This window comes from Capricornis sumatraensis, chromosome 20 (genome assembly GCF_032405125.1).
Source record: "Capricornis sumatraensis isolate serow.1 chromosome 20, serow.2, whole genome shotgun sequence".
In the NCBI taxonomy this organism is placed as follows: domain Eukaryota; kingdom Metazoa; phylum Chordata; class Mammalia; order Artiodactyla; family Bovidae; genus Capricornis; species Capricornis sumatraensis.
In genome coordinates, this window is record NC_091088.1 from 68,104,337 (window position 1) to 68,121,069 (window position 16,733).

The 16,733-nt window shown below is 46.3% G+C and overlaps 1 pseudogene; it reads right to left on the bottom strand.

Moving 5' to 3' along the window:
- Positions 1-9: 9 nt before the first annotated feature.
- LOC138096960 (putative killer cell immunoglobulin-like receptor-like protein KIR3DX1) lies at positions 10-15,344 on the bottom strand (annotated as a pseudogene).
- Between the last annotated feature and the right edge of the window lie 1,389 nt (positions 15,345-16,733).

The window sequence follows — 16,733 nt, forward strand, 5'->3', positions numbered from 1 at the left end:
CTGACAGAGTCACAGGATGCGGAAGCGGTCAGTGTTGTTGGTACAGTCAGCCTGATTTATGTCACATGGGAAGATGGCCAGCCTCTTCTCATGCCAGGGATGGAAGTCTGACCTGAGCCGCATCGCGGAGCACGCCTCGTGACCCGATCGTCACATTTTGTTTCCCTAAACACTATAAACCTAAGAGGATTCGAACAGATCTTGCTGCCTTTAGGAAGTAGTAACTGTGATTCAGAACATACCATGCAGGATGCTTTTCCCAAGCTCATGATGAATCTCATTAACCTTAACACTTCACAGAAGAGAAATCACATGTTTCTACCTCGTACATCAGGCTCAGTGCAGGTTGCCAGTTAAAGACTCATTAATAGAGACTTTGATTCTATATTCTTATGAGAGGACCAGACATGCATATTATGGCTCTTGGAAAATATTTAAAAATTCTGCGTTGTAATATATGCGATTAAGGAACTAACTGTGTTAGTTTCAGGTGTACAGCAAAGTGATTCAGTTATGTATATACATGCATCTGTTGCTTTTCAAATTCTTTTCCAAGTTAGGTAATTACAGAATATTAAGAATTCTCTGTTTTATACAGTAGGTTCTTGTGGTCATGCATTTTTAATATAGCCATGTGTATATGTCAGTACCAAGCTTACAAGATAACCTCCCCCTGACATTAACCCATCTGGAAACCCTAAGGTCATTCTCTGTGAGTCTGTTTTGTAAGTAAGTTCATTTTCTTAGATGTCACAAATAAGCAATATCATGTGAAATTTGTCTTTCTCTGACTCTTCTTCATCTGAAATTATTTTGTGACTGTGAGTGGAAAGTTTGCACACACAACACTCTTGGTCTCTCTCTCTTCCTCCCTTTCCAATCCAAGGACCACACATGTACACAAAGATAACGTGTGTAAAGGTGACTGTGGTGTTTTCTGGGAGGGGGATTTGTTCTGCCTGAAAAAGTGGACCACACTGCTTCCTAGATACTCTGCTGCTGCTGCTAAGTGGCTTCAGTTGTGTCCGACTCTGTGCGACCCCATAGACGGCAGCCCACCAGGCTCCCCCATCCCTGGGATTCTCAGATGAACACAAAATATGTCAAGTAGAGACTTCCAAGCTCCAGAATGCTTGAGTGAGGGGCATGTTCACAACAATCAACTCCAAACTGGGACACAATGGCCCAGCTATTTCTGGACGCCAAGGGCAGGCATACACCCAGTTCAGCTGTTGTTCATAGACAGGAAAGAACCTCAGTAAGGGCAGTGATTCCACACCATTGTGCTGGGGTGGGGGTCGTTAACATTAGTGATGCTCCCTAAGTAATAAATCAGGTCTCCTCTTGATCATTATGTATGTAATGGAGTAACAGTACAGTCACCCTTCTTAAACTTTCCTTTTATTTACTTAATATCATGTTTCAGAATTGATCTGTATTCTTTGTCATTTCAGTTTGTGCATTTTTACTGCCATATAATGTTTCATTGCAGATATTTAAACCACAAATTTTTAAAAATTAAAAAAAATTATTGAAGCATAGTTCATTTCTGCCATACAGCAAATTGATTCAGCTCGACATATATATTCTTTTCCATTATGATTTATGGAAAGATACTGAATAGAATTCCCTGTGCCATACTGTAGGACCTCATTCTTTATCCATTCTATGTGTAAATAGATTTCATCTGCTCATCCCAAGCTCCCAGTCCTTCCCTCCTTGGCAACCACAAGCTTGTTCTCCATGTTTGTGAGTCTGTTCCTTTTTCATCGATATGTTCTTTTTAGATTCCACATACAGGTGAGATCACATGAAAATTGTCTTTCTCTTTCTGTCTACTTCCATTAATATACTAATCTCCTGGTTCATCAATGCAGCTGCAAATGGCATGATTTCATTCTTTAAATGTCTGAGTGGTGTCCATTCTCTGTGTGTAGAAGCATATACATCCTCTTTATCTATTCATCTGTCAATGGACAATTAGGCTGTTCCCATGTCTTGGCTATTGTAAGTTTTGCTGCTATGAACATAGCGGTGCATGAATGTTTTCAAGGTATAGTTTATTACCAAATATATGCTCAGGACTGGAATTGTTGGATCATATGGAAACTCTGTTTTTACTTATTTTGAGGAACTGTCGTACTGTTTTCCACAGTGGCTGCACCAGTTTACACTCTCCCAACAGTGTAAGAGGGTTTCCCTCTTCTCCACACCCTCTCCAGCACCTGTTATTCATCAACTGTCTAATGATGGCCATTCTGATTGGTGTGAGGTGGTACCTCCTTGCAGTGTGGACTTGCCTTTCTCTACTAATTAGCAGTGCTGAGCATCTTTTCATATGCCTGTTCGCCATCTGTGTATCTTCTTTTAAGCCAAAGATATCAATTATGAGAGTGATGTCTATGGATTTTGTCTAAAATGAATGACATCTTGGCAAATGTCTCATGAATGTGCTCTGAGTCCAACCTCATGTTGTTTGTCAAGGGACAGAGTGATGAGGCCATCAGGAAAGGAATAGTGATTTCTTTAGAAAGCCAGCAGACCAACGAGATGGTGAACTTGTATCCCAAAGAGTCATCGTCCTGACTTAGATAGGCTTTTTGGGGGATGAGAGGAATGGTCCAACAGTGTTTACTGAATGTAAAATAACCCTCGCCGATGGGGAAGAAAATTCCAAGAAGAGAGAAAAAATACAGATTAAACACCCAGTGTGAACTCACACACACACACAGACACACACACACACACACAGACACACAGACACACACACTATAAGAGGAGGAGGTGTGGCTGGTTGGTGCAGTGCTTTAATTAACTAGTTAATGTCTGTGCTGGCTCTTCATCGCTGTGCACAGGCTTTCTCTAGGTGTGGGAAGGGGGCTGCTCTTTGCTGTGGAGCAGGGTCTTTCGTCACCGTGGCTTCTCTTGTTGTGGAGCACCCGCTCTAGGCACATGGGCTTGTGGCCCATGGGCTTAACTGCCCCGAGGCATGAGGAATCTTCTCAGTCCTGGGATCAGGCCCGTGTCCCTCACATGGGGAAGCAGATTCCCAACCACTGGACCACCAGGGAAGTCCTTTTGCAAGCTTTTTTCCCCCTTAATGTATTTATTTTTAGTTTAAGGACAACTACAATATTGTTAATTTCTGCCATACATCAACATGGATCAGCCATAGCTATACTTATGTACCCTCCACTGTGGAAATCTTTTAATTCTGGAATCCTTTGTTCTTGAAGCTGTCCATGCAGGTCTGGTCATAATGTCCCTCTAAGCCCCTGACAAGACAAAAGGTTCTGTCTGTTCTGCCACTTTTTATCTCTATACGAATGGGAAAGTACTATACCTTTCAAGTTCAGAGCCTTGAGAATAGTGTAGGCCTTCAGTTGTGTCTGACTCTTTGTGATCCCATGGGCTGCGACCTGCCAGGCTCCTCTGTCCCTGGGGGTTCTCCAGGCAAGAATGCTGGGGTGGGTTGCCATTTCCTTCTCCAGGAGATCTTCCCAACCAAGGGATCGACTCAGGTCTCCTGCATTGTAGGCAGATTCTTTATCATCTGAGTCACCAGGAATGCCCACCAGTAACATAATGCAGTTCAATATTTCCTCCCACAGTTAACATTGCCATTGTTTTTCGTTTACTTTTAACGTGGACATGGGGGGATTTGGGCATCACGCTTTCACTCTCAGTGTAGCATAACACTGACGTGGAATACACCAGAAATTTAAACATAGAAGTATGAATACAATGCTAGATTTCTCATTAAAGAAAAAAAGGTATGCAACAAGCAACAAAGATTTACTGTATAGCATGGGGAGTGATAGTCAATATCTTGTAATAACCTAAAATGGAAAATAATCTGAAAAATAATGTATGCATATTTGTATAACTGAAAATCACCTTGCTGTGCAACTGAAACATTGTAAGTCAACTACACTTCAATAAAATATGTATTTGATGAGATTAAAAATAGAACCAGTAAAATAAGTAAATTTTAAAAGAAAATGAAATCACTCAGTCGTCTCTGACTCTTTGCAACCCTATGCACTGTAGGCTGGCAGGCTTCAATGTTCATGGGATATTGCAGGCAAGAATACTGGAATGCATTCCATTTCCTTCTCCAAATAGTGCAGGCCAACTGCAGCATACTCCCTGATGGTCTGTGTACTCACTCTCACAACAGTGTATTCACATGGGCACCCTGAGCTGCCCAAAAGAGTCTCAGCCCAGATGGTGAGTTTGTGGAAGGTCCCTGGAAGGAAGTCAGAGGCTGAGTCCCAGGACTTCCCCACCCCTCACTCCCCAGCTCAGCTCAGGAACCCTTCCAGGTTTCACCAGCATCACTCTAGAATCCCAGTGTCCTGACCTGGCCCCCCACATAGCTCCTGGGATTCAAGTGAGATATGGGTCCCAGGAGACCCAGGAGAACACATCTGCATGGTTCAGGGTCCCTTGGCCCAGACTCAGCCCTGGAAGTGAGAGATTTGCCACCGAAAGCTTGGGCTGATTCTCTCCCCATCAGGATCCCTGGTCCCTACTGCTGATGGAACCCTGTGGTTCCCATGAGCTGGGGGCAGGGTGGGTGTCCCGTGCCCTCCTGCCGTCCCCTCCCTCCCCTGCACATCTGGCCGAGGAGGAGAAGCTCAGAGAGGATGGAAGGCGTGTGTCCAGCTCTGAGCGCCCAGCCGCCCCCACCCCCGCCCTGTACAGATGAGGAGACCACGGGGCCCTAGAGGACAAACAGGATGTGGTTCCTGGGGGGCTGCCACCAACCCTCGGGGTTCCCACGGCCGTGGACTCGCAGAGGGGGGCAGCGCCTCCGTGGACCCAGCGCTGATGTCTCCAGGCAGGGCTCAGGAGGCATCTCAGCCCAGACCTGACGTCTCAGCTCTTTCTGTTTCTACCCAGTCTGACCGCCTACTCTAGAGGGTGAGACCCAGGTTCTCGTCCTGAATCAGCCCTGGACAGTCTGGCTCCAACTAGGACTCATAAGTTTATTTTCCCAGTCTCTTCCAGAATTGGAATTTACTTCTTGTCTTTGGTCAGTTCATAAATGGTTTTTGTTTGTTTGTTTGTTTGTTTTTGGAAATTTTATTTATTTAAAAAAAGTTTTTTATTTTAATTTTTAATTTATTTTTAAAATGCAAATTTATTTATTTTAGTTGAAGGCTAATTACTTTACAATTATGTTTGGATGTGTTTTTTTTTTCCATTTACTCAGATTTTACTTGATTTTTTCCCACACTGTTTCATCATCTTCTAGACATAGATATGTACATATTGTGTTAGATGTACAATTAGGTATTTCATTTTTTGGTGCTGTTGTAAATGGTATTTTTAAAATTTTCAGTTCTAAATACCTGGAACAAACATAATATTTTTTTTCAGCTTTACAATATTGTATTAGTTTTGCCATACATCAACATGATTCCGCCATGGGTGTAGGCATGTTCCCCTTCCTAAACCCACCTCCCACCTCCCTCCCCATACCATCCCTCTGGTCTTCCCAGTGCACCACCCCGAGCATCCTGTATCTTGCATCAAACTTGGACTGGCGATTCATTTCTTACATGATATTATACATTTTTCAATGCCGTTCTCCCAAATCATCCCACCCTCTCCCTCTCCCATAGAGTTCAAAAGACTGTTCTATACATGTGGTTCTCTCTTCCTGTCTCACATATAGGGCTATCATCATCGTTTTTCTAAATTCCATATATATGCATTAGTATACTGTATTGGTGTTTTTCTTTCTGGCTTACTTCACTCTGTATAATAGACCCCAGTTTCATCCGTCTCATTAGAACTGATTCAAATGTATCTTTTTAATGGCTGAGTAATACTCCATTGTGTATATGTACCACAGCTTTCTTATCCATTCGTCTGCTGATGGACATCTAGGTTGCTTCCATGTCCTGGCTATTATAAACAGTGCTGTGATGAACACTAGGGTACACTTGTCTCTTTCAATTCTGGTTTCCTTGGTGTGTATGCCCAGCAGTGGGATTGCTAGGTCATAAGGCAGTTCCATTTACAGTTTTGTAAGGAATCTCTACACTATTCTGCATAGTGGCTGTACAAGAATGCATTCCCACCAACAGTGCAAGAGAGTTCCATTTTCTCCAAAACTCTCTAGCATTTATTGCTTGCAGACTTTTGGATAGCAGCCATTCTGATATGGAATTTACTCTTTATCTTTGGTCAGTTCATAACTTATTGCACAGCACCTACTGTGTACCAGGCATTGGTGCCACACAGCAGAAATACACTCATGACCCAGTAAACCCATCTTCTGTAGTTGGGTGAAGAATTCAGATTCTGTAGAATTCAGGCATCAAATGATAACATTCTAATATTTTTTTTAAAAGAAGATATATGAGAATAACTGGGGTTTGTGTCTACACTGTGAACATTCAGAAAAATGAAGATTATGAAATCTCTTCCCTGTACCTAAAGGACAAAAAAAAAAAAAAAGATAATTAGGGGAAAAATGGAAACAGTGACAGTAGCAACACAGGAGCCCCAGAATGTCTTCACTTTAAGTGATCCTGACATTTCTTGGTAAAAGAGTTCTTGGGCAGTTTAGTTCTAAGCCAGGAGAGACATCACACATAAGGAGCTCAATGAGCAACTAAAGCTCCATGGAGCTTGATCTTCACCCCACTTGCCAGCTTGGTTCACACCGAGGTCCTCATGGTGCTATCCTCTTCAGCCCTCCGCTTGGTTGAGCCAAGCCACATTCTGCCACCAGCTGAAAACTTAAAAGGCACAAGATTCTCAAATCCTTGACTTTGGTGAAAAGAGGCAAAAAAGACAAAACATGCAAATATTGATGGATGAGCACAACACATGCAAAGCCTCCCTGGGGCAAGTGATCTCTCTGCAGGCCTCAGTGATCTGGCGTGGACTGCCCAGTAGAATTCTCTGTGGTGACGGGACTTTTTAAACATCTGCTCTGTCCAGCACCATGACACCTAGCCACATGATGCTACTGAGCACTTGAAATGTGGTGGGTGTGACTGAAGAACTGAATGCTCTACTTCATATCCATGTAGAGTCATAGTCTGTGCCACGTGGCTGGGTGAGTACTTCATCGGCCAGTGCAGATCCAGACTAGGGGGATCTTGTCCTGTTTCTACCCCCTGGAACCCCAGCACCCTCAGGGCACACGGCTGGGAAAAGGCTGAAGGGGCTTCCCCAATGGCTCAGTGGTAAAGAATCCGCCTGCCATTCAAGAGATATGAGAGACAAAGTTTTGATCCCTGCATCAAGAAGATCCCCTCAAGAAGGGAATGGCAACCCACTCCAGAATTCTTGCCTGGAGAATCCCATGCACAGAGGAGCCTAGCGAGCTACACACCATCCACGGGGTCACAAAGAATCAAACATGAATGAATCGCCATAGCACATAGACACGCAGCCTCATGTGGCAAGTAGCACCACACTGGATATCTCAAACAGAATATACTTCATGTTTCTTTGGCCAACTTGCATTGCTTTTATTATTGTTTCATGGAAACATTTTGTTTTAAATATAGCAGTGTGCACGTGTCAATCTTAAACTTCCAATCCATCTCTCCCCGCATCCTTCCCCTCTGTAAATCTAAGTTTGTTCTCTAAGTCTAGAAGTAGGTTTCTGTCTTGTAAACAAGTTAATTTTTGCATACTATTACTGAACAGAGTTTTTTTTTTCCATTGGCTTTCTTTTATTTTAAACTGAATAATTTGAAGACTCAACTTGCAAATTTTTATGCTTTTCTGGAATTTTCAAAAGAGCAGAATGGTCATGGTAACCTACCCTGTGTGTGCAATTGATTAGAATAACTTCTCCCTAAAGGTTACATAGTTAAAACAGAGTACTAGAATAGCCAGAGGATTACTAAGAGGTGGTGGGATTTTTGAAGATGATCCTATAATTCCTGGACTCTACTCTTAACTTCAGAGCTGCTGGGCTGCTTTGGAAGAGGAGAAGGAGTGCCACGAAGGAACCCCTTTAGAAAGAGATGTAGCTCTTCAATTAATAACTCTGTGTGCTCAAAGGATGGGGCCAGGTCAGGGTCAGCATGGACTTGGTTTACATCAAATTCCTCATAGATACTGGTCTCGGTGAAGGGGTGCATGGGGCTCAGGGGAGTGGGAGTGAAAACTTCCTCAGAGAGGGTCTTGTGGTTCAAGTGGATGAATATCACATCCTTCGCTGATTGGTCCTGAGAGGAAGGAGATGTGAATCATGGAATGAGATGTGATCTTCGAAGGCTGGAGCACGGGGCATTGGAGAGGCTCAGGGTATGGCAAGGGTTTGAGCTCGAAAGATCCACCTCACTGTTCACTATTCTGTCCTTGGGCTCTCCTTTCGTGATGGCAACATCTGTGAATGGAAGAGATTCAAGGCTCTTGGGGTGGGGTGATTCTTCTAGACCTCCATATCTTTGGTGGGGACATCAAAGCCAAAAAAGCAGGGGTATGCTCCAGGTTGCTGAGTCTGTCTACTCCACTAAGTTAAAAAAAAAAAAAAAGAAAAGAAAAACCGTCCCATAAATAAATCCAGCCACTGACAGACTTTATCAGGAATCTTTGCAAACCCACAGATCCCATCCTACATCTTCCGTTATGGACCATTCTCTAATGCCTATCAGCAGATTCCCAAGATCATAAAGGGGAAAAGAACAGATGGCTGCGGTTGAAAGGAAGAACAGGGCTTGGAATATCCTTTGTTGCCCACGGATTAAGAGTCCACCTTCCAGTGCAGAGAGTGTGGGTTCTCTCCTTGGTGGGAGAACTGAGATCCCACATGCCATGTGGCAACTATCCTCAATGCTGCAACTGCTGAGCCCACGAGCTCTGGAGCCTTGAACTGCACCCCCCACCGCAATGAGGATCCTTCATGCTGCAGCTGAGACCTGATGCAGCTGGTACAGGGAGGGAGGAGGGAAGGGGGTTCAGGATTGGGAACACATGTATACCTATGGCAGATTCATCTTGATGTATGGCAAAACCAATAGACTATTGTGAAGTAAAAAATAAACACATAAATAAATTAACACATATTTTCATAAAAAGAACATGGTTCCATTGTCCTCTGGAAGATATTCCCTCAGGGATTAAAACAATGGAAATCAGTTTTTAACCTACAGGAAGTGAAAACGCCATTCTCTGCTATGAGCCCACCTCCCCCTGGGTCAGATGACGCTGTGCTTCCCTCCTTCAGACTTACGATTGTGGGTAGAGCACCAGTGAGAGTTTGGCTCTTCATACTTTGTGGGGAACCAGTGACAGACAAGAACAGCGAGGAAGATGCTGGTACAGATGAAGGCTACGGAGAGCCTCAGGAGAAGGTGCAGCTGGCTGGGGTGGCCTTGAGGAAGCTGTGCTTCTGCCAACAAGCCAATGGGGGAAGGTCTGCTTATTCGTTGCATACACCCTGCCCCTACACACAGGAGTTATTGTATCCTTGTGTCAAAGTGTGTCAGCAGCTCTCAACCTGATCAGTATGGTCTCCACTTCCCAGGAGGCACCAAAGCATCCAGGAGAGATGCTAGCAGTGGATGGAGTAAGGAGGCCATGCAAGACCAGCAGCGGTCTGAAACCAGGTCCCCCGGGCTCCCATGCAGTTTTTCTCTGCTGCCGATATGACAAGGCATGGTGCTTTTCCATGAATGGGGACTGCTTTAATCCTCCATTTATTTCCCGCTCCATCTACATATGCCTGGAATGGAATCTTCAAGAAGACACAACACTTCTATTTCTGAACTGTGGGATGTTTAGTTCAGAAAACACTAGCAGAGGAATAGCACATACTGAAGGTGCTCCCTAAAATCCTCCCCTTGCCCCCCATCCTTCCCCAAAGATGCTGGTGGAGGGAGGGTATGCAGCTCCCTCAAGCATGGGGTCAAGGCACTCTGTCTCACCTTGTTCAATGTAGAAATTCCCAGTCCCAGAGCATCAGTAACTCAGTGCCCCCTCTGGTTCTAATACAGACCATGATCTCAAATGCTAACATGACAGGGACATTGAGGAGCCCAAAGTCACAGATGGGAGGTGGTAGAACCAACATTCACACAGGAGCCCTCCGTCTGGTCAGAAATTTGCTGAGATAGGAGACCGTCTTGCTTACCTTCTGTGGTGTGTGGAACCATGGATGATGGGCAAGTACTTGTAGTGGATCCTAGGGGAGAAAGCCGGAAGGGGTGAACAGTAACCTTCCTCGACCCAACAAGGGAGGACTCTTGTTTCTGGAAGGCTGACCTCCTGCCTGTCCTTGACTGTCTCATCCCTAGAGCACTGATGGGGCAGGGGAGAGCTTCTGGTCCCACATCGTGAATGCATTGAGTAGAACCTCCATTCAGGAGAAGAGTTGGTGGAAGGAGGTGGGAACAATATGCCTGGCGATGAAAGACAGCTGTAAGCAAGAGATAGCCTCTCTGCTTCAGGAATGAGTACCAATGCTCCTTAATTGGAAAATCACCTGTATGTCAGAGGTGCTACTGGGAAATCATTAAGAGCAAGGGTATGAGGCAATCTCAGATCCTCCCGAATGAGCCCAGTCTCTCCTCCTCCTGGGTCTACCCTGACCCTTGTCTTTATTTGCCTGGATAGACAGGACTCTGGTGTGGAGCATCCATACAGGAGGTGGAAGAGGGTTGAGATGCCATCTACCAAATCCCTTCCTCTCTCGTTCTCATTGCCTCCGTTTCTCCAGAAGCCCTAAGGTTCCCTGATGCCAGTATGGAGACCTTCAGAAGGAGCTCAGTGATACAGTAAGATATGGAAAAAGCCAAACGGCCTTCTTGACCAGCGCAGTGTGATTTAGTGCATTTTAAAGCATGGGACTCTTCATGGGTTCTCCAGGCAAGAATACTGGAGTGGGTTGCCATTTTCTTCTCCAGGGGACCACCTTTAGTCAGGTCTCTTCAGTATGACGCATCTGTCTTGGGTGGCCCTGCACGACTGGCTCATAGCTTCCCTGAGGTATGAAGGCCCCTTCACCACTACAAGGCTTTGATCCATAAGGAGGAGATAGTGAAGGAGAGAGGAGTCTGTCGCGCGGCAGTCCATGGGGTCGAAAGAGTTGGACACAGCTTAGCAACTGAAGAGGAACAACAAAGCATGGGCCAGGAAGAGGTTCCTCACCTGTGACAGACAGGAACAGTGGGTCGCTGGAGTCTGACCATGAGTAGGGAGAGTGAGTGAAGGAGCCGTAGCACCTGTAGACCCCGCTGTGGGCTGGGGTCCCAGGACTCAGAGGGAACTCTGCCGGGAGTGCTCTGTGGGGTCCCGCCCCCCAGCGAGGAGGCGCCCAAGGTTCTCTCCATCCCTGAGCAGATGGAACTGGTCAAAGGCGCTCTCGGAGCTGCAGACGAAGGTCACGTTCTCTCATGACCTCACCACGGGCCCCCCCCCCCCCCCGGGGTTGAAAGAGAGGGTTTCCTGGACAGACCTGGAAACAGGAGAACTTGATCTCAGAGCACAAAGTAACTCGAGTCCTAAATAGAGGACTAAAGCCGGAAGTGTGCAACAAGAGAAGCGCCGAAGTGAGAAGGCTGCCCGCCGCCAGGAGAGAAAGACCACAGGAAGGGATACGGGGCACAGGGGAAAATCAGAAATAACTTCAAATATGGGGTGTCATTTAAAATCCTCTTGAACAACTTAATAATTTTTAAAATGGATTGTCATTTAATGTTCTTTTTTAAAGAAAGCGTATATGTATACATATGAATAACTGAATCACTCTGTTGTACAACAGGAATTAACAACATCTGAAATCAACTAGACTTCAACAAACATAAATTAAAAAATAAATTAAAAAAATCAAACATGTGCAGTTCTCTTGAAATAAATGGAAACTACTAACTATTGCTGGGACTATCAGAATACATGGCATTGACCCAGAAGCAGAGATTATGGAGTGGAAATTGCCAGAATCTCATTCGATCTTTGACCACCTCATTCTTGAGGGCATGTTCAGGGTTGCCATGCCCACCCCAAGGGGCTGGAATGGAGGGGCCTCAGTGGGAGGGTTGGAGGGACCACTCCCCCCTCATTGTGCAGAAGGACGCGTTAAACCACAAGGCTGAGCAAAGTCAGGGTGTCGACCTCCATCTCAATCACCCAGGGGCTGGACTGCAGGGCATCTGGTAACACAGTGTGCTGCTGACAGAGGAAGGGAGCTCTGACATGAAAGCAGGAAACCAACCCCTTAACCACCATTGGTGGCTTCCTGAGCGGGAACTGCCCGCGTCCCTGCTCTGGTGCATTTTTCTCCCTGGGTCGTTCTTTCACGTTCTCGCTCCTTTCCTCTGTCACCGGTTGTGTCCTCCCCTTGGCACACGACAGGGACTCTGTTCTCTTTTCCCTTCCACTTTCACACCTCCTCGCTCTCTGCGTTGCTCTCTCTCCCGAGTTTGTGAGTGTCTGCACGCCTGACATTCTTTCCCGGTACTGATGCTGGACTGGACACCAGACCTTCTGTGACAGAGAGCAGAAGGGACTGGTCTGGCCAAACTCACCTGAGATGATGATGTCCACGGGGTCGCTGGGGGCTGACCACACATAGTGGGAGTGGCTGAGAGAGCCATAGCATCTGTAGGTGCCCGCACTCGCCAAAGTCATGGGGCCAATGGAGAAGTCAGCTGGGGCAAGCCCACCAGGGAGCATCTGTCCACGTCTCTGGAAATTCCCTGTGCTATTTTCTTGGTGCAGGATAAACTTGTCAACAACAGCTGTGACTGACAGCGGAGGGTCACATTCTCTCCCGCATGCATGAGGGGGCCTGGGTGGGCTGAGATGGAGGGTTTTGTGAAGACACCTAGGAGCAAAGAGCTTGTGAGCTTCAGTGAGTCACCCCACCTCGGCGCTTCCCCTGACATCTGACGGTGTGAAAAGTGTCCCCGTGAAACAGCAAAGCCAACTACCCTTCCTGTGTGTTCTGTTGCATTTTCTTTAGCCTTGTTCTCGAGCTCTGGCTCATGCTTTTCTGTTTCTCTTTGCTCAAGTCCTCCAGCCTCCTCTGTGTTTATTCTAAGCTCTTCAGCTGTTGGATCTGCTCTCAGTTTCATGCATGCATACTCAGACACTTCAGGCCTATCCAACTCTGCAGCCCCATGAACCAGAGCCTGCCAGGCTCCTCTGTCCATAGGATTCTCCAGGCGAGAATACTGGAGTGGGTTGCCCTGCTCTCAGCTTCATCCTGTCCCTAATATGTGTGGTGGGGAGCTGGGTGGTTCTGACGATGCATTCCCTGGCTCCGTTCACACTCATCTAGAATTTGGGTGATGACTGGCAGGAGATTGGAAAGGAGGCGAAGAAAAAACGGAATATTTCCCCATCTGTGACCCCCACCTCATGCCTCTGAAAACTTTACTGGGACTCCACCCTGGGGATCCACCTCCTTCGTATGGGATTACAGCTCCCTACTGGGTGGCAGGTGCTGAATCAGGTTCGTTTCCCATCCTTCCTGCTGGCAGGCAGTGGCAGCATCCTGTCTAACTAATTCCTAGAGAGGCTTTTCCTTCCTTTTCTAGAGCACCCCATCTATTCAACACCCTGAGTTTAAACTCTGAGAGTGGGTTCTCTTTCCTTGTTCACTTCTGGCTGGAAATCCTGAGTAAATCTTGGAACTCCTAAGGAACTTGGGCCTAGGATGGGATTGCCTGCATAGACAATTTTCCCGGGCTGGGCTGGACCTCTCCTACCTGTGACCACAATCTGCAGGGGGTCACTGTGTCTGTAAAATACAGGGAGAGACCTGGAGAATCTGGAACATGTGTAGGACCTGGCATGTTCTCTGGTCACTGGGCCAAGGGTCAAGGTGTTGAAATGATTTCCATGGAGCTCAGTCAAACTGGCCCCATCTGTTTTGAAGAGTCTGAATCTCTTAAGTGGAGAACGGAAGTGACACTGAAGAGTCACAGTCTGTCCTAAGGGAACCATGGGGCTTGGCCAGGCTGACAAAGAGGGCTTGTCATATTCACCTAGGAGAGAGGGAGCCACAGGTTTTGAGAGGAAAATAGGAATGGTCCCCTCTCCCCACTGGTCTTGTTGGAGTGCTTCCCCTTCAATTCTTCCAAGGCACCAACCCTAAAGTGTATCAGCCTGATACTCAAGGACACCTGGGGCTTGGGGACAGACAGAGACACAGTCAACCCAGGATAGACATCACGGAGATTCTAAGAATATGATTCTCAGCAGTGATTCTTATCAAGAGAAGAATAACTCCTTGGGTTGACAAAATGTTGAAAACTCTATCAAAACACAAAACACTGCGGATTCCTGGGTGGTCCGGTGGTTAGGACTCAGCACTTTCTCTGCAAGGGCCTGGGTTGAATCCCTAATCATGGAACTGATATCCTGCACGCTGTATGATGCAGGCAAAAGGAACACCACAAAAAAACTGATTCATGGAAAAGAAGTGAGAGGGCTTCTCTGTTGGATTTGCTGTAGCTCCAACAGTAAAGAAACTTTCTGCAATGCAGAAGAGCAGGGTTCAGTCCCCAGGTAGGCAACATCCCCTGGAGAAGGAAATGGCAACCCCGTCCAGTACTCTTGCCTGGAGAATCCCATGGACAGAGGAGCCTGGTGAGCTACAGTATGTGGGGTCGCAAAAAGTCACACATGACTGAGTGACTAACAGTAACACAGGTAACAAGTGAAAAAGCCACTTGACTGAAAAGAAGGAAATGAAGCTTGAAGCTGGCTCCTTTGTTAGCTAACCTACATCAAATGTGTGACAAGGTCCAGGTGGCCCTGCCTGAGGAGCAGACCCTTCCCTGGGCTCAGGTCCAGTGGGCTTCCTGCAGATCCTGTTGTTAAGGGCCAGCTGGAGATGCCATGAGCCAGCTTGTAGGGGAGGGTCTGTGGGCTGCAGCCTCTTGCTCCCCTCTCATGATTGAAATGGCACTCAGCGGGCCTAAATCCCAGCTCCCAGACTTCACACTGTGCCTTCAGGCCCAGAGTCCACAGCTGGGCTAACCTCTGGGGAGAGTGAAGATGAGTATCACGGCCAATAGGAGGACCTGGGATCCACAGGGCCTGCGGCTCTCACTGTACTGACACGGGTCTCACCCAGTCCCCAGTGTCATCTGCATCAGCCCCAACTGCTCTGCTCAACAGAGAAATAAGGGATGGGGAGGACTCACTCACAGCTGCCCGGATCCTCAGACTCACACAGAATCCTAGAAGGAAAAGCATGTCAGAGATGGCTTGTCCCGATGGACCCCACTCTCGTTGCACCCTCGTGCAGGGAACCTAGGCAGTGGTGCGAGGAGCCCCCGATTTCCACCATAACCCTCTCCAACCGTGTCTTTTCCAGACTCACCGAGACTCAGGAGGCTGAGGAGTGTGGGGCACATGGCTCTGCTTCTGTGAGACAGGAAGCAGAACTGAGTAAAGCTCACTGAGTCACAGGATGCGGAAGGCGGGCGTGTTGGTACAGTCAGCCTGGTTCATGTCACATGGGAAGATGGCCAGCCTCTTCTCACGCCAGGGATGGAAGTCTGACTTGAGCCACATTACACAGGATGCCTCATGACTCAATCGTCACTTTTTGTTTCCCTAAACAGTGTAAACCTAAGAGGATTCGAACAGATTTTCCTGACTTTAGGAAGCAATAACTGTGTTTCAGTATATATGATGCAGGATGCTTTTCCAAAGCTCATGATAAATCTCATTAACCTTAACTCTTTGCAGAAGAGAAACCACATGTTCCCACCTCGTATGTCAGGCTCAGTGCAAGTTGTCAATTAAAGATTCATTACTAGAGACTTTTATTTTTCATTCTTATGAGAGCACCAGACATGTGTATTATGGCTCTTTGAAATTATGAAAAAATTTTACATTGTAATATATGTGATTAAGACACTAACTGTGTTAGTTTCAGGTGTACAGCAAAGTGACTCAGTTATACATATACATGCATCTGCTGCTTTTCAAATTCTTTTCCCACTTAGGCAGTTATTAAGTAGAACTCTTTATTTTATACAGTTGGTCCTTGTGGTCATGCATTTTTAATATAGCTGTGTGTATATGTCAGTACCAAACTTACAATATAACCTCCCCCTGACACTAACCAATCTGGCAACCGTAAGTTCATTCTCTGTGAGTCTGTTTTGTAAATAAGTTCATTTTCTTAGATGTCATAAATAAGCAATATCATGTGATATTTGTCTTTCTCTGACTCTTCTTCATCTGAAATTATTTCCGTGACTGTGTGTGGAAACTTTGCACACACAATACTCTCTCTATCTCTCTCTCTCTTCCTCCCTTTCCAATGCAAGGACCACACATGTACACAAAGATAACGTGTGGAAAGGTGACTGTGGTGATTTTTTGGGAGGGGGATTTGTTCTGCCTGAAACGGTGGACCACCGTGCTTTCTAGATACTCCGCTGCTGCTGCTGCTGCTAAGTCGCTTCAGTTGTGTCCGACTCTGTGCAACCCCATAGCCGGCAGCCCATCAGTCTCCCCTATCCCTGGGATTTTCAGATGAACACAAAATACGTCAAGTGGAGACTTCCAAGCTCCAGAATACTTGAGTGAGGGGAGTGTCCAAAACAATCAACTCCAAACTGGGACACAATGGCCCAGCTGTTTCAGAACTCCAAAGGCAGACATACACCCAGCTCAGCTGTCATTCACAGACTCAGTAAGGGCTGTAATTCCACACAATTGTGCTGGGGGTGGGGGTCGTTAACATTAATGATGCTCCCTAAGTTATAAATCCGGTCTCCTCTTGATCATTA